The sequence below is a fragment of the Lampetra planeri genome, chromosome 78 (assembly GCF_965212315.1).
Source record: "Lampetra planeri chromosome 78, kcLamPlan1.2.h2, whole genome shotgun sequence".
Classification (NCBI taxonomy): Eukaryota; Metazoa; Chordata; class Hyperoartia; order Petromyzontiformes; family Petromyzontidae; genus Lampetra; species Lampetra planeri.
The window spans coordinates 776,604-798,008 of record NC_136183.1 but is presented as its reverse complement, the minus strand read 5'-3'; the positions used below and the strand labels follow the sequence as shown (position 1 = coordinate 798,008).

General features: G+C 44.8%; 1 protein-coding gene across 4 annotated transcripts in view; it reads left to right on the top strand.

Moving 5' to 3' along the window:
- Positions 1-21,405, top strand: part of LOC144738185 (uncharacterized) — a 61,807-nt gene that overhangs the window by 22,866 nt on the left and 17,536 nt on the right. The window contains exons 2-4 of one of the 4 annotated variants that reach the window (XM_078621183.1): positions 6,046-6,371; positions 8,207-8,305; positions 9,146-14,245. The gene's annotated coding sequence lies outside the window, so the exon portion shown is untranslated. The remainder of the gene's footprint in view (positions 1-6,045; positions 6,372-8,206; positions 8,306-9,145; positions 14,246-21,405) is intronic. The other 3 variants (XM_078621185.1, XM_078621184.1, XM_078621182.1) reach the window with 3 other exon arrangements.

Here is a 21,405-nt window from a genome sequence, read left to right as displayed (position 1 = left end):
ATATGTCTGTGTATGAGAGTCCATATGTGTATGTGTGTGTACGCCAATGTGTGTCAGTCTATGTATGTGTGTGTGAGTCTATGTGTGTGTGTGAGAGTTGCTGTATGTGTGTACGTCGATATGTGTGTGTGTGACACCATGTGTGTGTATATCTCAAGTGTATGTGTGTCAGTCCATGTGCATGTGTGTTAGTCGCCGTGTGTGCGTGGCTCCATGTTAGTTAGTGTAAGTCCATTTCTTTGCGTGTCTGTTGGTCCTTGTGTGCGTCTTAGTCCATGTGTGTGCTTTATTGACCTGGTCAAGGCCTATGATACCATCAGTAGGCCTTGTCTCTGGGTTGTTCTTCGTGCTTTCGGAGTCCCTGACCCTCTGCTCACGATCCTTAAGGACCTTCATGATGGTGAGCGGCCCCGTGTCAAACTACGTGGCCGTGAGTCAGAGACATTCCCTTTACACCTTCGGGTGCAACAGGGGTGTCTGGCTCCCACATTATTTTACATATATTTTTACCACGTACTTCGGAGGAATTACCATCTGCTACAGGTACAATGAGAGGCTGATCGATGCCCGGGTGCAGTCAAGGGATGGCTCCCTATTGCTCAACCACGTTATGTATGCCAATTATCTGCTAATTGCTGCTCACTCGGAGGAGTTCGAGGTGCTGCTGCTGAACCTGGAGCTTGCCACCAACAGGTGGGGCCTTACCATCAGCCCCACCAAAACTAAGCACCTGCCTGGCTATTTTATACCATCGGACACTTCACCCCCACAACTCCCAATTGGTGATGGGGCTGTTGTGGAGACAGTGGAGAGTTTCCCATACCTTGCCAGTGTGCTAATGACCGGCTCCGGTTTAACAGCAAAGGTCTCACTCCAAATAAGTCGAGCTGCATTATCTTTTCATTGGCTGCGTAACGCTGTGTGGAAGCTACCTGCTCTATCACTCTGTACGAAGCTTCAGGTCTTCTCGGCCACCACGGTCATTCCCTCCAAACTCTATGCTTGCGAAACTTGGACCCCCCTAATGGAACATTTTCGCCGGTTAGAAACATTTAGGATGGCCTGCCTACGATCCATCCTGGGTTTAACCTGGCTGCATTGTGTGAGGAGCTCACAAATCCTTGAAAGATGTGGACCAAGTCCCATCGGTGACCTCTGGCAGGCAAGGCTGCGTTGCTTGAGTCATGTAGCCCGCACAGCTTTTGTTCGGCCGGATCCAGGGGGCTGGAGAAGACATGGAGTTATGTGGTACAGGAGGATTTGTAGCTGAGTCCACTTGCGGATGACTGCTACCAGCTGTGTCAAGATCGGCCTCTGTGGAGGAGGCTCCTGAAGGACGCTACTGGGCAGTTGGAGGCAGTGACCCTCCAACAACAACGGAGGGCGGAGGAGCGACGCTCGCAACAATGAGCGGAGCGCCGCGTGGCTAAAGCACAGAAAGTTGCCACAGTAGGGGCTACAGGTGGTGCATCAGCCAGTCGTCTCAGTCAGTCGACCTGTGCCATCTGGGTTTGCTCCGTGACCTCCTGCCAGCGGGCATTCGACACTTCACGTGGCCTCAAGGTGCACATAGCCTGGTACAAGCGTTGTCGTGACGTCACCGCCACTTATTTGCGAATGGCGGTTGTTGTTGTTCAGTCTATGTATGTATGTGTGAGTCCATTTGTGCGTGTAACTCTATGTGTGCGTGTTAGTCGATTTGCGTGTGTAACTACATGTGTGGCTGCCTTTTTTGCCCGGGCAACGCCGGGTACTAACCGCTAGTGTGTGTATAAGTCCATACATGTGTGCGTGTCATTCGATGTGTGTGTAAGTCAATGCATGTGTGTGACTTGATATGTGTGTGTTACTCCATGCGTCTTTATTTAAAGTATATGTCTGTGTATGAGAGTCCATATGTGTATGTGTGTGTACGCCAATGTGTGTCAGTCTATGTATGTGTGTGTGAGTCTATGTGTGTGTGTGAGAGTTGCTGTATGTGTGTACGTCGATATGTGTGTGTGTGACACCATGTGTGTGTATATCTCAAGTGTATGTGTGTCAGTCCATGTGCATGTGTGTTAGTCGCCGTGTGTGCGTGGCTCCATGTTCGTTAGTGTAAGTCCATTTCTTTGCGTGTCTGTTGGTCCTTGTGTGCGTCTTAGTCCATGTGTGTGCTTTATTGACCTGGTCAAGGCCTATGATACCATCAGTAGGCCTTGTCTCTGGGTTGTTCTTCGTGCTTTCGGAGTCCCTGACCCTCTGCTCACGATCCTTAAGGACCTTCATGATGGTGAGCGGCCCCGTGTCAAACTACGTGGCCGTGAGTCAGAGACATTCCCTTTACACCTTCGGGTGCAACAGGGACGTCTGGCTCCCACATTATTTTACATATATTTTTACCACGTACTTCGGAGGAATTACCATCTGCTACAGGTACAATGAGAGGCTGATCGATGCCCGGGTGCAGTCAAGGGATGGCTCCCTATTGCTCAACCACGTTATGTATGCCAATTATCTGCTAATTGCTGCTCACTCGGAGGAGTTCGAGGTGCTGCTGCTGAACCTGGAGCTTGCCACCAACAGGTGGGGCCTTACCATCAGCCCCACCAAAACTAAGCACCTGCCTGGCTATTTTATACCATCGGACACTTCACCCCCACAACTCCCAATTGGTGATGGGGCTGTTGTGGAGACAGTGGAGAGTTTCCCATACCTTGCCAGTGTGCTAATGACCGGCTCCGGTTTAACAGCAAAGGTCTCACTCCAAATAAGTCGAGCTGCATTATCTTTTCATTGGCTGCGTAACGCTGTGTGGAAGCTACCTGCTCTATCACTCTGTACGAAGCTTCAGGTCTTCTCGGCCACCACGGTCATTCCCTCCAAACTCTATGCTTGCGAAACTTGGACCCCCCTAATGGAACATTTTCGCCGGTTAGAAACATTTAGGATGGCCTGCCTACGATCCATCCTGGGTTTAACCTGGCTGCATTGTGTGAGGAGCTCACAAATCCTTGAAAGATGTGGACCAAGTCCCATCGGTGACCTCTGGCAGGCAAGGCTGCGTTGCTTGAGTCATGTAGCCCGCACAGCTTTTGTTCGGCCGGATCCAGGGGGCTGGAGAAGACATGGAGTTATGTGGTACAGGAGGATTTGTAGCTGAGTCCACTTGCGGATGACTGCTACCAGCTGTGTCAAGATCGGCCTCTGTGGAGGAGGCTCCTGAAGGACGCTACTGGGCAGTTGGAGGCAGTCACCCTCCAACAACAACGGAGGGCGGAGGAGCGACGCTCACAACAATGAGCGGAGCGCCGCGTGGCTAAAGCACAGAAAGTTGCCACAGTAGGGGCCACAGGTGGTGCATCAGCCAGTCGTCTCAGTCAGTCGACCTGTGCCATCTGGGTTTGCTCCGTGACCTCCTGCCAGCGGGCATTCGACACTTCACGTGGCCTCAAGGTGCACATAGCCTGGCACAAGCGTTGTCGTGACGTCACCGCCACTTAGTGGCGAATGGCGGTTGTTGTTGTTCAGTCTATGTATGTATGTGTGAGTCCATTTGTGCGTGTAACTCTATGTGTGCGTGTTAGTCGATTTGCGTGTGTAACTACATGTGTAGCTGCCTTTTTTGCCCGGGCAACGCCGGGTACTAACCGCTATTAGTACCATAAAGAGGCTTGGGGCATTGGGTTCTTAGTTTTCAATGTCTCTGCTTCTGCTCACATTCGTTGAGGCTTTTTATGATTTTGGGCAGGCGTGTCTAAAGCTGCGTGACCAGGAGTTTGGAGCCATTTCCTGTTCAACTCGGCTTGTGACAGAAATTCACTCTGGTCTCATGCATTACATTACATAGGATCTTCAATAATCATGTAGTTTGAGAAGCTCACAATGGGCATAACAATTAATTGCATTCATTGCAGTTACAATAATATGCTTATCTATGCCTGGTTATAGTTAAGGGATCGTTTCCTGCTGGTCAACCCTGTTGCATCTGAGGATGATCTGGTAATGGCTACTCAATGAGATGGAGTTAAGGAATCTTTTTATGGATTATTCCATCATGAAATGGGGCCATCCCTCTCCCTGCCATACTGGCATCGCACCCGCCCCTTACCCTTCGTCCTGCGGATGGCGGGCAAACAGGATAGTGCCACGTAGATATTTCAGGCTGGGCCCGACCAGGTTACGTGAGTCACCCGGCCACAAGGCGCTTGTTGGCGAACACAACCCCTGGGCCTTGCTCCAGGGGTGATATCAATATAGAATATATGTAAGGATGCTCCTCAATGGGCTCCCTCTGGAACTCTATCAGGCATTTCCTACTGGGCGAAGACCCTGGGGCTGGCCCAGGACACGCTGGCAGGACTATGTCACTCGGCTGGCCTGGGAACGCTTGGGAATTCCCCACGAAGAGCTGGAGTCTGTTGCAAGGGAAAGGGAGGCCTAGACCGCCCTACTCAACGTGCTGCCACTGCTACCCTCACCAGGACAAGCAGATTTATAAAGGAATGAGCAAACAAAGCTGTGACTTTTCTTGGCCACAGATATTACTCCTTTCTCTGTGGTTGTACAATATTAACTTATTTAAATGACCGTCTGTGCTGGCTTATACAATGAAGGCTGGCCTGCCTATGAGCCATCCTCTATTGAACCAGACTATATTGTAATAGAAGCTTACAGATCCTCAAGATATCAATATTAAATATAATCAGTGAGTCTCTTTAGCAGGCAAGGCTGCATTGGTTTGGCCATGAATCCCACATTCCCAGACACCGCATGCTCAAGCAGCTTCTGTTAGTCAAGATATGAGGGCTAAACAGGCATGCCATTGGCTAGAGAATAGATTGGAGGATGTGATCAGACCTGCAGATGACTGGTACCAGGAGTGTCAAGATCGGCCTCTGGAGGAGGCCTGTGAGCTATGCTGCAGGGCAGTTGGAGGTATTTGCTCTTCAACAACAATGAGGTCGGAAGAGCGACGCTCACATGAATGGGTGGAACACTGGCTTCCTAAAACCCAGCAAGACAGTGGGGGCAAAAGCTGGTGCATCTGTCAGTCATCCCTTGACACCTGGATCATTCCCATGACCTACTGGGATCCACACTGACATGGCCTTAAATTGCACCTGTCATGGCATGAGCACTGATGAGGTTACTTCCAATTCGTCATGAATTGTGGCTGATTTTTATAGAAAATATTAATTATCCATGTGCAATGTATTTATTTGTAAGAGTTTATCTATCTTGGCAGCGGTGGCGCAATTATTTCACTACATTATGAACTCAACAATTAGAGTTTGATTATCACCGACAGCAAACACGATTGAGCAGTGAAAACTGAACTTATTGTGGGCCTATGCTATGTTGATTTATCTTAAATTAATTACATGGTGAAGTGAGGAAGCATTAATACTGAGCAGATGAAGGTGGCCAGGCATGGTTCTGGACACACCACCACATTTTTACCATGCCTGTGTCTGACAGTGTAAAGTTTGTATTTGCAGTAAAGTATATTAACTAGTGAACATGGAGGTTAAATAAAAAAATAGTTTATTTTTGTTTTCCTCTGGAACTTTTTCTAAGAATGGATACAGTCAGAAATTAACACAGCACATATGCAGCTAACGTTAGATCTGTTAATCCATGCATTCAAGCAAATCTGAGCCTGGCTTCACACCTATAAGTTGCGATTAAACATTAATTTATCGATTTCTGCATAATACAAATATTATTTTCAACACCTTTTGCTATTTTAGATGAATTTTGCTTTTATAAATATTCTTTTTGTAGCCAGACAGCCAAAATTGTGTGCTTGGAGTTTTGGGTTGACATTTATTTTGGAGATACTAGGGCTTCCAAGCATGTTCATGACCATTGGCCCTCTCATTGTGTGCCTTAACAGCCCGTGTGATGAATTGGGGAATCTTTTTCACTGTATTATGAAAATAAGAATAAGTATAGACGTGTAAGTCATGTGTGACTGTATATATATGCATTCTTCTGTGCCTCGATACTGACGCAAAAGGTGTGGATATTTGTTTTCTGTTTGCATCTGCGCTTCCTCTGCAGAATTGGTATGATGGAGCAAAGACACTCGGCACAGCTCAGTACAAAAGGCAACAATGCGACCAGTGTGCATACAGCACGGATTGTACTGGAAATTTGACACGGCACCAGAGAACTCGCACAGGAGAGGAACCCTTCAAGTGCACTGTGTGACAAGGCATTTGCATGGTCATCAGTTCTTCAGAGCCACTAGAGAACACACACAGGAGAAAAACCCTTCAAGTCCACTGTGCCGGAATGCATTTTCAGAGTCATCGCCAGAGAGAGGGGGAGGCGCCGACTGATGGTGACGTCATCCCGCGAGACTACCACTCCCCACGTTATCCAGAGTATACACGCACATACAGTACACCTAGTCATTACACACTCGAACACAAAGTACACTGACACTAAATATACAGTTTGTTTGAGTGCTGTTTACCAGGACTTACTAATGCTGCCATAGCACGCAATGTTTTGTTTTGGGCAGCATCACCACTGCCAGCTGAGCAGAATCAGAATATGTATTTATACTGAAAGAATCCGACGGGCTATAAAGCTCTTTTTCACAGATGCCCAGTAGGGGCGGATCAAAACATTCTAACACACAATACAAAAACCTATAGGATTGCAAAGTATAGCAAAGGTAAACAAGCCACTTAAAAATAGATATACCAAAAAAAACTGAACGATAATTTTCTTACCAGGAACGACCCACTAAGCTACGTTTCTTTTTCAGAAGCGATCTGACCACAAATGCTAGCTTAATGAAGTGGCTTATGTTGAAATTTATCGCAGCTAAATAATCAAAATTATCTTGATGCATGTGTAATGAGCAACTTCCCACGACACGTCGTGTAGAAGGTTCTTCTTCTTTATTACTCACAGTGGGCACAACACAGGCCAACACTTGTTCTTCCTCGCACTGAGTATAACTCTAGGTAATAACACCTCTACTGGCTACACACATTGCCAATCACTCGGCATGGTCCCATCGTCCTCACTCGGCTACGCCGCTGGCTGGCGGCGTGACGATGACGGCGATGGAAACCACACGAGATCTTCCACGTGGCCGGACGCCGGAGAGAGATGTTGGTGAACAGCGACGAGCCCCCGGGTCCGCTCCCCCTGATATCCCCCCAGGCGGGGCCAGGCCCCGCCTCCTGCCACACCCTCTGGTGGAACCTTTGAGCAGTATCTCGGCTAACCCCACCTGTTAACTTTGCCCCAGATACACCTCCTTCTCTGATTGGTTGGTACTTTACTGTGCCCGTACCCGTGATTCCTTTTACGGCTAGCAGGTGTCAACCAGAGGTCGCAAACGGGTTTTGATTCCTTACCCGTACCCGGCCTTACCAGGGCCGCAAATTGGTACCCGTACCCAGCCGCTGCATGCTATTAATACAGCAGTGCATACTGTGGTGGTACCTGCTATCAGTACAGCAGTGCATACTGACTGGTGGTAGCTGCTATGATAGCAGTGCATACTGTGGTGGTACATGGTTTAACAACAGCAGTGCATACTGAATGTGCTGGTACCTGCTATGATTACAGCAGTGCATATTGTGATGGTACCTGCTATGATGACAGCAGTGCATATTGACTGGTGGTAGCTGGTATAATTACAGCAGTGCATACAGTGGTGGTACCTGCTTTAGCTACTGCAGTGCGTACAGACTTTGGTACCTGCTTTCACTACAGCAGTGCATAGTGACTGTGGTGGTCCCTGCTATGATTACAGCAGTGCAAAGTGTGGTGGTACCTGCTTTCCCTACAGCAGTGCATGCATACTGTGGTGTAAGCTGCTATGATTAGAGCAGGGCAAGCGACAGTGGTGGTACCTGCTATGATGACAGCAGTGCATAGTGACTGTGGTGGTACCTGCTAGCACTACAGTAGTACATGCGGACTACTGTATCGCATTATATATGGAACTAGCTTTACTACCCGGCTTCGCCCGGGACTTGGATTCACCTTTGTCTCCCCAGTGGCGATGTTCACACACCACACCAGTTACTCACCACTTTACGATTTAAATGTTGTTTTCGTCGAATGTGTTTGCTAATGTGTCTCCAATGTTACAATTGTTATGCTGCAGATAATTTTTTTCATAAAAAGCTTAAGGACTAATGTTTTTCTTAACCAAATGAACGAATAAAATAAATTCATCTCATTCCCCATTCAGCCTCTGAGCTCGCGACTCCGCGTGACGTCACGAGACCAGCTGGAGCCATGAAGTGGTCACGAAGTCGAATCCATGGATCTCTGCTGACTCTGACCTGAGGTAAGAAGTTAACATTGTGGCCGTGATTGTTGTTGTTTACCCAGGTACAGCCTCGCTTCTTTCTTTCGTAGGGATATCAATTGAGTCGCATAGTTGTGGAATCGATGTCCAGGTTGTATCATTAACACATTGCAGCGTGGGGCAAAGCCATGCAGGGCTGGTTACCACTTTTCTCGCCACTCACAGATCTGAGCTGAGAAGTTCATATCGTGGTGGTGGTGGTTCTTGTTTACCCAGGTGTAATGCGAGCGTGAATGAGGTTGCTGCTGGACTCTAGCCCAATCACACGACCCGGGGTATTGGAGGTGGAGCCAGCAGGGCAGTATGAGAAGAGCGGATCTGACGATCCGGAAGGGAGGAGTCAGGGTCACGTGAGAGAGAGAGGTTATAGCGGGGATCGTGGCCACTCGATGGAGTGAAGAGGCGGGACCACGTTGGGTGGCCGCCGCGCCATCAGCCACGGGGCTGATGGGGCTGATGGGGTTTGGCACACCGTCGGCCAACGGTGTGCGAAGCGAGAAGAGTGAGCGGGGCTAGCGGAGTGGCTAGCGGAGTGGCTAGCAGAGTGTGCGGGGCACACGGGGCTAGCGGAGTGGCTAGCAGAGTGTGCGGGGCACACGGGGCTAGCGGAGTGGCTAGCAGAGTGTGCCGAGCACACGGGGCTAGCGGAGTGGCTAGCAGAGTGTGCGGAGCACACGGGGCTAGCGGAGAGGCTAGCAGAGTGTGCGGGGCATACGGGGCTAGCGGAGTGGCTAGCAGAGTGTGCGGGGCACACGGGGCTAGCGGAGTGGCTAGCAGGGCGTGCGTGGCACGCGAGAGGAGACGCTGGTCCCGTGTCAGGACCAGCGGGGTGAAAGGACGAGCGGAGGAGCTGAGGAGGAAGCGAGTGCGCGGGGCGCGTGAGAGACGATGCTGGTCCGAGGAGGAGGCCAGCGGGGTGTGGAGGAGAAGAACCCAAATAAAGGACGAACGGAGACTTACATCGCCTGACAGAGTCCTTTATTACACAGGTATAGACTCACTTTCTCGTATCTCGTAGGGATATCAATGTAGTAGCAGCGAGTATGGAATTGATGTCCAGGTTGGACGATTACAACGTGGGGCCTAGCCATGCGGGCCCTTATCCCCTGCCCTCGCCTGATTGTATTTGCTTTAATTTTCTTCTTAAGTTTAATTTGTCTTAACCTGGCTGATTACTTTAAAACGATGTTTTAAAAATGCCGACCATTTTTGTTTTCCGTGGCAAAACCCACTGAGCTCTTTTTCAGAAGTGACCTGCCCACAACAGTGGCTTATAATCGTGTGGAAATTTATAGCAGCCAAATACTCCAAACGCGTGATGTTGACGAAATGGGGAGGGAAAACCCGGAGGACCCGGAGAAAAATCCATGTGACCACGGGGAGAGAAACATGAAAACTAAAAAAACAGAAGGCGTCATGGTCCGGATCGAACCTACGCTTTCCTTTATACCAGGAGAGGTAGTTAACATCTCGTCATAATGGTGCCCACTCGAGTACATGACCACACCAAGTCTCAGTACTCAAGTTCAGGAGCGTTCTGCCGAGTTAGTTTTGCAGTCGGGGAAGAGGTGATGCTTCTGCATGAATTGGCGATTGAGTAATCTGTGCGCAGTTTTTTCAGCATTGTTATATTTGGACGATACCAGTCCATACGTTTCTTTCAGTCAGATTTGGTTAAGCCCTGAGTGCAGTCCATTTAGGCCGCTGTACGTGAGCTGTATCGTTCAGTTTCGTTCCAACAAACGGGGCACTACGTTTTCTTTTGCTCAATATGTTCAACGTTAATAAAAGGTATCCAAGCAAAAAGTTCTCCATGCATTATCCTGCAGTTAATGAGAAAAGTCTAATTTATTGGCGCACTATATTGACTGCGTATTGAGACATAAAACTGTTGAGCTAGATTTTCAACCAATCAGCATCGAAAATGTAAGTAGGTCAGAGCCAAAATCAAGCCAATATCACTACGCACATGTAAACATGGAGGAGGACGTAAGCAGCACAGCTTTATCTGATAGCGGCGATCAAGCTCGATTAACACCCGTAAAGTGTATTCTTCATGTCGGAAAAGATGGTGGGAATCTGAAGCAGCGTATCATCCCAAGACTAGGTGAGTTCCACACAGCCATGTCCTTTATGGCAGTGATAGGCAAACGTTTCAAATAAGCAGGACTACAGGATATGCTGATTGAATCAAATGTGGTAGCTGTTGGTTCAATAAATGGAGTCATTAGTGGACATCACTACAACCGTAGCATTCGTGCACACAAACTCCTATTTGAGGCAATGCATTTCTTGCGGTTGAGGTCATTTCTTCAGTCCCTTCCTGAGCAACAGCACACTCGTTACATATCAGCCATGGAAGATCTAGTATGAGAGTACAAGTCTGAGGCAGAATTTTCATCTAACTCAGTGTCTGATATATTATCAGATATGCTGTCCTGCTATGATAGATATGTACATGAGATGAACTCTGTTAATCCCACCTTTGGACTTTGGAGCTCATACATTCAAATGGTTCAACTGTTACTGAGTTTCATTAGAGCAACCAGAGACTCTGACTGGAGCCTTCACTTAGCAACAGTGAGACGTATGCTGGCATGGTATTTTGCATATGACCGCCAAAATTATGCAAGGTACCTATCAGCATATTGGGTCGAGATAATCAATCTTCCAAAGACTCATCCACACTGCTATGAAGAAGTTACTGCAAAAGGAAACTGGACAGTACAGCGTAAGGATGCTAACAGGTTCTCATCCATAGCTTGTGACCAAGCAATAGAACAAACCTGCAACCGTGATTCAAAGACCAAAGGCGGCATAACTGGGATAACATTGAACAGAGGTGCCGTCCAGCGATGGATACTGTCTCATCCTGAACGTTCTGCAATCACAAGGCAGTGTGAAATGATGGCTGGAATGCAACATGAAGAGAGGGGTCATAAAGAGTTGGATGCAACAAGATTTGCAAAAGACAATGCTGCTGTTATATCTTTGGTTTCAGCGGTTGAGTCTATGATCAATCCCTTCCTGCCTCGTGAAGATCTTGTATGTATTAGCTCTGGTGTTGTTGCTACAAAGACTGTCAGAGATGACATACAAAGTGCTTGTGATAAAGGTGAAACAGCTCTGAAAATTTTCATCCAAGATCGAGTCCAGTCATCAAAAACAGACTTCTTCTCTCCAATAAAGTCCTTGAAGCTCACTACGTTTGGGGATCAAATGAAGAAATCATCCAAGACAAAATATTGAAATCAAGTCATTCTAAAAAATGACAGGAGACTCTTTGCACGACTATTAGTGATAAGTCAATCCCAGTCTGTAAACTTGAAAGAGATTCTGACATTCACTTGGCAATATCTCATCCCCGCTAGCAAGCACTGATGGTTCATTAGCCAAAACAAATAAGGCTGCTCTTCTAGCTTGTTTAGAATCAAAGAACAAGGACTGTCATGTGAACAAGACTGTTGGTGATAATGGTGCCCTACTGCTAGATGGCATGGCATTGATCAGGAGTTTCAAGAATATACCAGACACATTCGGTGAGCTTGCTGATGATCTTCTTCAACTTATGATTAAGATGGGTAGAAAGTTCAGTTGTCCAAGGGTCGATTTTGTCATTGATCGCTACCCGGCAGTGAGCATCAAAAATGCTGAACGATCAAGACGTGCTGTTACTGGACAACAATTACTGCAAATATACAGCATCAAGCAGAAGACTCCAAGTCAGTGGACCAAGTTTCTAGCCAGTAGTGAAAATAAAGAAGCCTTGACAGACTTTCTCTTTGAGACATGGAGAACTGTGCCTTTACAAGCAGCTGGAAAAGACATAGCTATCTTTGTGGCACACAGAAATGTATGTCATCAACTCACTCTTAAAGATGGCATTATGTCTGTCAAAGAGGTAGAATCTTTGACTTGTGACCATGAAGAAGCTGACACGAGGCTCCTACTTTATGCAAAACATGCCTGGAGTGAACTTTATAATAAGATAATCATCCAGAGTCCTGACACTGATGTTGCTATCATTTCACTTTCAATAATGGCTAAGCTTCCCTCAGCAAAGATGTACTTTCTGACAGGAACAAAAGACAGGCAAAGAATGTTAGATCTCCAGGCTATTGGTTCTACTTTGGGTCCTTCACTAACAGAGGCACTGATAGGACTACACACATTCACTGGCTGTGACTCAACTAGTTCCTTTTTATGGGAAAGGAAAAGAGAAACCACTAAATATAGTGTCTGGAAATGCAGAGTACATCAGTGCATTTGTTGCTCTTGGGAGACAATTTGAAATGGACAGCACCACATTTGTGACCATAGAACGTTTTGTGTGTGAGCTGTATGGAGAAAAGGTATCAGATGTTAATTTGGCCAGATACAATAGGTTCTGTGTCCAGGCCTCTTCCGAACAGGCATTACCTCCAACAAAAGATGCACTTACAGAGCACTTCAAGCGTGCTAACTACCAAGCTGCAATCCACAGGAGAGCATTGGATCCTTTTATAAATGCTCTCAGTCCAGACGGCTTTGGATGGATTGTCAAGGATGGTGATCTCATCATATCATGGATGACTAAAGATCCAGCTCCTCAACAGATTTTGGGGTCACTCCACTGTGGGTGTAAGTCTGGTACTTGTACATGTGGAAGGTGCTCATGCCACAAGGCTGGCCTGGCCTGCACTGACCTATGTAAATGTGTTCATTGTGATAATGTGAGATTAATTGAGGATATTGTTTCATGTGAATCTGATAGTGAGGACAGTGATCTTGATATTTAGTGATGTGTATATGATAATAAAATTAATATAGGACATATATATTTAATATAAATAAATCAAAATTAAATCTTGTTTACAATAATTATTCCTGTGAATATGTACATGTAGTGCAGTTACTGCTCGTGTATGCGAATTGACAATTCACCATTAAATGTGTTATTTTGAAAAGTGTTTTTTTTATATTATATTTTGGCTTAATTCTATTTGTTATTCAGATTTTACCTCAAATATTACCTTTGAATTGGAACAGCATAATGAGAAGTAATTGGGATGTTAATGCAAGAGTAGAAGTTTTTTTGATAATCTTATCATGTTTACTGTGCATATATAGCAACTTCAGGTATATCACACATTTCAAACTGGTTTATTTTGTACTTCAAGTGGTAATTCTGCATTTTTGGGTTTATATGATAAACAGGTTTGAAAGTGCAAAATTCCCTATGGTTTCCCTTTTTTTCAAAATGGGCACCTTTAGCATCATTTTTCTCAAAACTGCAAGGTTGTGTGCGGAGAACTTTTTCCTAAGGAATCTCTATATATTTCTGATGTTAAATATAAAAAAGTAGGTAGTGCCCCAAATGGTGGAACGAAACCCTATTTCTAGGCCTCTTTTAGGCTACCGACAGCGGCCTAATTGAGCTAAGAAGCTTATTTTAAAGGGTGACTCGGTCTGCAGAAATCAATGCATTCCACAATTACACTCCCTCAATGGCCCACCCACTCAATCACTTGCCACTCACTCGCACACTCACCAATTCACTCAACCATTCACCCACACCTACTCACTCATCCATCCGCTCTCCCACTTGCTCACACACTCTGCCACTCATCCATCCACTCTCAAACTCAATCACTCCCCCACTCACATACTCCCTCACTCACGCACTCACTAGAGCGTGTGTTTTGTAAGTACGGTCGCATGCTGGGTAGATAACTATGTGTTTGTATTTTAAAATATCTTATTTTTGCACATTCTTGCGTAACGTTTTTAGGTGTTGTGTTTCTGTTTTTGTCTTTTAAGTTTGTTTACCATCTGAAATTAGCACAAATAAACATCAAAATAGACAAAAATACATATCCTGTAAAAAGTCGTTTAATGTACGATACTTACCACTCCATCTCGAAGACTACATGGGGTGATGTACGTACGACCCTTTTGTTTCCACAACCTGTGTTTGACGATCTGATGCGAATGCAAATTACACGCACTTTTCGCCGTATCGCACTGTATATTTTATGTTTTTATTACTGTAGTTATTAGCCATGAACATTTTATTCGTGTAGTATTTTCATTGTTTGAGTTGTATGTCGTGTATAATGTTTGAATTGATTCAGATTTCCATCATTGGTGTTGGGCATGAGTGGGAATATAAATCATGTCGCTGGGTTCATATCGCAGTACGCTAAGCATTGCACTACCGCTCCTCACTCATGCACAATCATTAGCATCGGAAGTATGCGTATTTTTTCAGTACTAGCTAAGTTACCCAGCTTCGCACGGTTCTCGGTCATCAACTTAAGAACAATGTCTTGCCATGCTGGCTTTATTGGAATAATTTAATTATGCCAATGATTTTGTTAAATGTGTATTTGGTCATGGTTTTTTGGTAGTGTTATACAATCGCAGGGCTTGCTTGTTTCATAATGAGGACAGATTTTAGTTTTGTTACACTTGGAGAGCTTCAGGATAGACAATGTTGGATTTGTTGCCATTTGATGTTTTTAATCGAATGAAGCTTCAATTGTGACATACATGTCGACAACAAATTGGTGGAAGAGCTCTTTGCATCTTGACTTAAAGCTTTCGTGACTGCAGGAATTAATGTTCTTTGGGTCTTACATTAACATGCTAATCTCTCACATTAACATAGCCACCTCCACGCTGTCGTTTTATTCGTCTCTCTCCGATCTGACATTAACATGCTAATTTCTCACATTAACATCACTAGCCCCGCCCACTTCATTTATGACCCTTGGGTTACACCCATTTTAAACCTTTAAAACAGTGCCTCAGCAGCTTTCCTCTTTTCTCCTCCTGATGATGATCGCTTGTGTTGTGAAACGTCGTTGTTTTTTGTTATTTTCTTTCAACCTATCTATGTGACTTTACCGAAAGACCCAAACAATATAGCTCTTTGCATCTCAAGAAGAGATTGAAGCTGCTGTTTCGCACTATGATCCTGAAGGCAAAGAAGTCCATGGCAGAAATCTTCTTTTGTGTTGGCAAGCCTGTTTCTGCGTCAGTTTGGCGAAGTAGGAAATGGTAGCCGGTCATCACCTTGCCAGAAAATCAGTGGACATTGAAGAGCATCATAGGATCGTTGTTCCAATTCTGTGTAGGGTATTGTGCCTCAGTTACAAGACGATGCCTCAAGTGCCATATTTTTCAGCAGTCAGAACGAAAGATACTTCAGATGTTGTGAGTACATTTAAGTGGCACTCATATTGACCATGTGAAGTTTAGTCTGCATGAATGACAACATTGTACTCTGAAGTCATCTTCTCCATGGGGCACTTGAAACTGTGAACATGAGAGTTTTCCTTATGGAGCATGTCTTGCCACAGAAATAGGACTTGCATCTTGGTGTTGATGACATTTTGCAATGCTGGTGAGCCTGTCTGGTATTGTCAGACATGCAAGTAGAATTTAACACGTAGGCTTTCGCGACCAATATTGTTCATAATCAACGATTTTTGGGTTTAGATCGCGTTATTTATAAATGTGTCGTAACCCTCCACCACCCGACACGGCCAATCAGTAAAAAAAGTGTCACGTTGACAAAAGACAAATAGTTCACTGCTTTAGCCCACCGGTGTGTTGAAGCGTGAAACCACAACATTTACAATTTGAGTACGACGTTTCGCTGGTAATTGCATCCAGCATCATCGGGCAATTCGCCAGAATGGTGAGGCTCTGCTGTGTCTCCCGTTCTTATATAGAGCAGCAGCAGGGTGACGTCATCATTAACTCATTAACTCATCAGGTGCAAAGATTTGAGGGGGGGGGGGTTATTGTAATTATATACTTGATTAGTAATAAGGCTATTGTTACGATGCGAGTTGTAGATTAGTAATCATTTGGAATGTGTTCTATTGTGATTATGCTACATTAATAATCAGTTAGTGCTTGTTTCCCTTATAAGGAATTGTAATGCATCTTATTTAATAATACGCTTCTAGGCCGCACTAAGCCTGTAGCTGTCTGAGCGATTAAAGTTATTTCTGTTTCTCTCAATCTCAATGGATTCTCTAATTAGTCTTTGCCAGTAGTAAAACTAGTTACTAAACTAGTTTAGTTACTACTGGCAAAGACTAATTAGAGAATCCATTGAGATTGAGAGAAACAGAAATAACTTTAATCGCTCAGACAGCTACAGGCTTAGTGCGGCCTGGAAGCGTATTATTAAATAAGATGCATTACAATTCCTTATAAGGGAAACAAGCACTAACTGATTATTAATGTAGCATAATCACAATAGAACACATTCCAAATGATTACTAATCTACAACTCGCATCGTAACAATAGCCTTATTACTAATCAAGTATATAATTACAATAACCCCCCCCCTCAAATCTTTGCACCTGATGAGTTAATGAGTTAATGATGACGTCACCCTGCTGCTGCTCTATATAAGAACGGGAGACACAGCAGAGCCTCACCATTCTGGCGAATTGCCCGATGATGCTGGATGCAATTACCAGCGAAACGTCGTACTCAAATTGTAAATGTTGTGGTTTCACGCTTCAACACACCGGTGGGCTAAAGCAGTGAACTATTTGTCTTTTGTCAACGTGACACTTTTTTTACTGATTGGCCGTGTCGGGTGGTGGAGGGTTACGACACATTTATAAATAACGCGATCTAAACCCAAAAATCGTTGATTATGCAAGTAGAAGTGTGGTAATGTAGGTTAGGTAGTCGCAGCAGACTGCCAATGCGATTTTGTATCTGGCCCTACACTTTAAATCTGGGCATGTAGCCAGATGTTGGGATGAGTTGGTCAGTGCCAAAACATGTTATTTGAAAGCATGAGTTCTATCTTATATTGTTTTGGAAATGGCTTTCCTACGTAATGTTGGCAGGTATCAATACATGAAAAGGCTCGGGATGGTCATTAATTTTAGGCAGCTGAACCATGGTAGTGTTGCAGCATAGCCCTGGAGGGTCTCCTTTTCATGGCATTGCATGGCAGTAGCTGCAAGAAGTAGACATGGAACGAATGGCAACGAATGGATCATAAGTGTAAATGAAGAGGAATGTATGGAAAAGACGATTTTTCCTTTTGGCTGCAGGTTAGGCACCTGGGTGCAGCCATTGTAGTGCTATTAGAAAGCTGCCTTGCTTGTTGGTGGACTGGAGTTTTATTAGCTGTGGCAGCAGCCATTTATGCTGTGTTAGTTTTCTGTGTAGCTTATTGCTGTTAAGGAGTTGCATTCGTTGTAGGTGCAGGCATAGCAGCACGGGTCGCATGCTGTCTTGCTTCTTGGTGTTCAAGAGATTAATTAGCTGTAGGTGTAGCATAGGTAGCATGCTGTCTCGCTTTGTGTTCATGAGTATCATTAGCTCTAGATGCAGCCATTACAGCACTTGTACGAATGGCATCAATTATTGTAATCGGCTTTGGTGAAGAGAAGCACACAAATAGTAACTGTTTTTAAAATAAATATTGCAGTGTGTGTTTAGAGGTGAGCCGTGCACATGCAGAGAGGACAGTTATGAGCTAGAAGTGGATGAATTTGGCGGCAAAACCGCAGGGCTGATAACCTGCGTATCTACCGGCTGTGCAGCAGTCTATACTGAATATAGTGGTATTTGCTGACTATAGTAGTATCTACCGACCCTACAGTCATATCTCCCGACTCAATTGTAGCATCTTCCGAATCTATAGTAGCATCTACCGACTCTATAGTCGTTACTACTGACTCTGCAGCAGTATATACTGACTGTAGTGGAATCTACTGACTGTAGTATTATCTACTGAATATAGTAGTATCTACTGACTCTACAGTAGTATCTACTGACCGTAGTAGTATCTACTGACCGTAGTAGTGTTTACTGACGGCAGTAGTATTTACTAACTATACAGTAATATCTACTGACTATAGTAGTATCAACCAAATCTATTGTTTTAAAAACTGACTCTACAGTAGTATATAATGACTAAAGTAGTTTCTACTGAATCTATAGTATCTATTGACTGTAGTAGTATCCACTGACTATAGTAGTAACTTCTAACTCTATAGCAGTATCTACAGACTCTATATTAGTATCTGCAGACTCTATAGCACACACTCATCCCCATCTCGACTCACTAGCTTGTCTCCGTGCTCTCAACTGGCTACCCATCGCCAGTAGGGTCACATACAAGACCGCCTGCATCTGCCAAAATGCCTTCATATCCGCCTGCCCGCCGTACCTTCATTATTGACAACTTGCAGCTCAGCACACGGCAGATGCCTGCGCAGCGCGACTCACGACCTCCTCTTGATACCAAGATCCAGGATGGTCATGTCTATGCGCCGCTTCTCGGTGGCAGCCCCAACAGTCTGGAACGATATCCCTCTGCACATTCGCAGCATCACCTCAATCTCCTCCTTCAAGAGAGACTTAAAAACTCACCTCTACAATCATGCTTTTGAGCGACTCTGAGCTTGGCTCCGCGCCTCTGAGTTGCGGCCACTACGTCTGAAAATTTGCGCGCGTTACAAATTGAACTATTATTATTATTACTGATTATAGCAGTATCTGCTGATTATAGCAGTATCTACCGACTACAGTAGTATCTACTGAATCTATAGTATCTATTGATTCGATAGTAGTATCCACTGACTATAGTAGTAACTACTAACTCTGGCAGTATCTACTGACTCTATAGTCGTATCTGCAGACTCTATAGCAGTATCTGCTGATTATAGCAATATCTACCGACTATAGTAGTAACTACTGACCCTACAGTAGAATCTACTGAATCTATAGTCCTATATATTGACTCGATAGTAGTATCCCCTGACTATAGTCATAACTACTAACTCTATATCAGTGTCTCCTTACTATAGCAGTATCTGCTTACTCTATAGCAGTATCTACTGACTCTACAGTAGCATCTACCAACTTTACAGTAGTATCTACCGACGCTACAGTAGTATCTTCCGACACTACAGTAGTATCTTCTTGGTTCTTTCGGTAAAGTCACGTGACTTTACCGAAAGAACCAAGAAGATGAATCCCTGCAGTCACGAAAGCTTTAAATCGAAACTACAGTAGTATCTACCGACTCTACAGTAGTATTTACCGACTCTACAGTAGTATCTCCCGACTCTACAGTAGTATCTCCCGACACTACAATAGTATCCACCGACTTGACAGTAGTATCCACCGACTCTCCAGTAGTATCTACCGACTCTACAGTAGTATCTACTGACTCTACAGTAGTATCTACTGACTCTACAGTAGTATCTACCGGCTTTAATGTACTATCTCCCGACTTTACATTGGTATCTACCGACTCAACAGTAGTATCTCCCAACACTACAGTAGTATCTACCGACTCTACAGTAGTATCTACCGACTCTACAGAAGTATTTACCGACTTTACAGGAGTATCTACCGACTCTACAGTAGTATCTACCGACTTTACAGTAGTATCTACCGACTTTACAGTAGTATCTACCGACTCTACAATAGTATCTACCGACTCTATAGTAGTATATACTGACTCTACCGTAGTATCTACAAACTCTACAGTAGCATCTCCCGACTTCACAGTAGTATCTACCGACTTAACAGTAGTTTCTCCCGACTTAACAGTAGTATCTACCGATTCTAGATTTGAAGCTTTCGTGACTGTAAGGATTCATACTCTTAGGTTTTTTTTCAGTAAAGTCACGTAGGAAAATAATAATAAAATAATAATAAATCACGACGTTTTGGAGGCAACACAAGTCTCCGTCTTCAGGTGGGACCGTCACAGCTAAATTTACTGTATCAAGTGAAGAGAAATCCAAAAGACAAGATCTTAAATACTGGTTAAGGGGAGGGTGGAGGGGCTTATCTAAATGTGGCAGTCAGGGACTGGGAGGGTGGGGGGTGGGGCTAGAAGGGAAGGTACAAATGAAGAACCTCACAGGGGGTACACGGCCGATGTTGGCTGCCAAAACCAAAATAGCAGCACTGTTAAGTGCTGGGGATGTCAGCAACTCGGTAAAATCGACTAGTACCTGTCAAATAAGATGGTACAAATATGCATAGTTAAATCTTTTTTTACATAGTTAATAACATTTCCAATGATTGCTCAATTTGTACCCATCATCACGGTTGAAGTTATGTCTATGTTTGTATATTTGGATGGCTCGGAAAAGACAATGTCATGAGAACCCACAGCGTTGTAACAATGATCGGCAACGGCAGAAGACTTAGTTTTGCCGTGTTTCAGATCTGTCTTATGCTCGCGGACACGATCAGAGACATGACGTTTCGTTTCCCCAATGTAACAATCACCACAGATGCAACTCAGTTTATAGACTCCAGAGTATTGCAAGTCAGGAATGACATCTTTCACAGATGGGATTAGATCACGGATTGGATGTACTGTACTGAATTGGACTTGGATCTTGTGTTTCTTTAGAATTTTGGACATCTTTTTGGTCATGCCTGCTATGTATGGCAACGTGATGGTTTTGATCAGAGTTTCAGGTGGTTGTTTCTGTATGGTGGGAGAAACAGCTTGGCGGATAGTACGGTCAGAGTATCCGTTCATCTTGAGGGCCAGATGTACATGTTTTAATTCACTGGCCAGGTGGTGTTGGTCAGATATGCAATGAGCTCTGTGGTATAGTGTTTTGATGAGAGAATTATTTTGAGCCGGGTGGTGGTGGGAATCAGGATTCAAGTAGGAATCTGTGTGGGTGGCCTTCCTGTAGACAGAATGTCCCAAGGATCCATCAGGTCTCCTCTCAAACAGCACATCCAAGAATGGTAGTTTGCCATCTTTCTCCACTTCCATGGTGAATCTGACGGATGGGTGTCTGGAATTGATGTGGTCCAGGAAATTATTCAATGCTGGGAGGCCATGTGGCCAAATGACGAAAGTGTCATCCACATATCTCTTCCACAGGGAAGGACGCAGGGTGGACGTCTGGATGGCGTCTGATTCAAACTTTTCCATGAAAACATTGGCTATCACTGGTGACAAGGGGGAGCCCATAGGTGTGCCCTCATTCTGTTTGTAGAAGGTGCCATTCCAGGAAAAGTAAGTGTTGGTGAGGCAATGCCTAACCAGTGCAGGTACATCCGAGTTCAG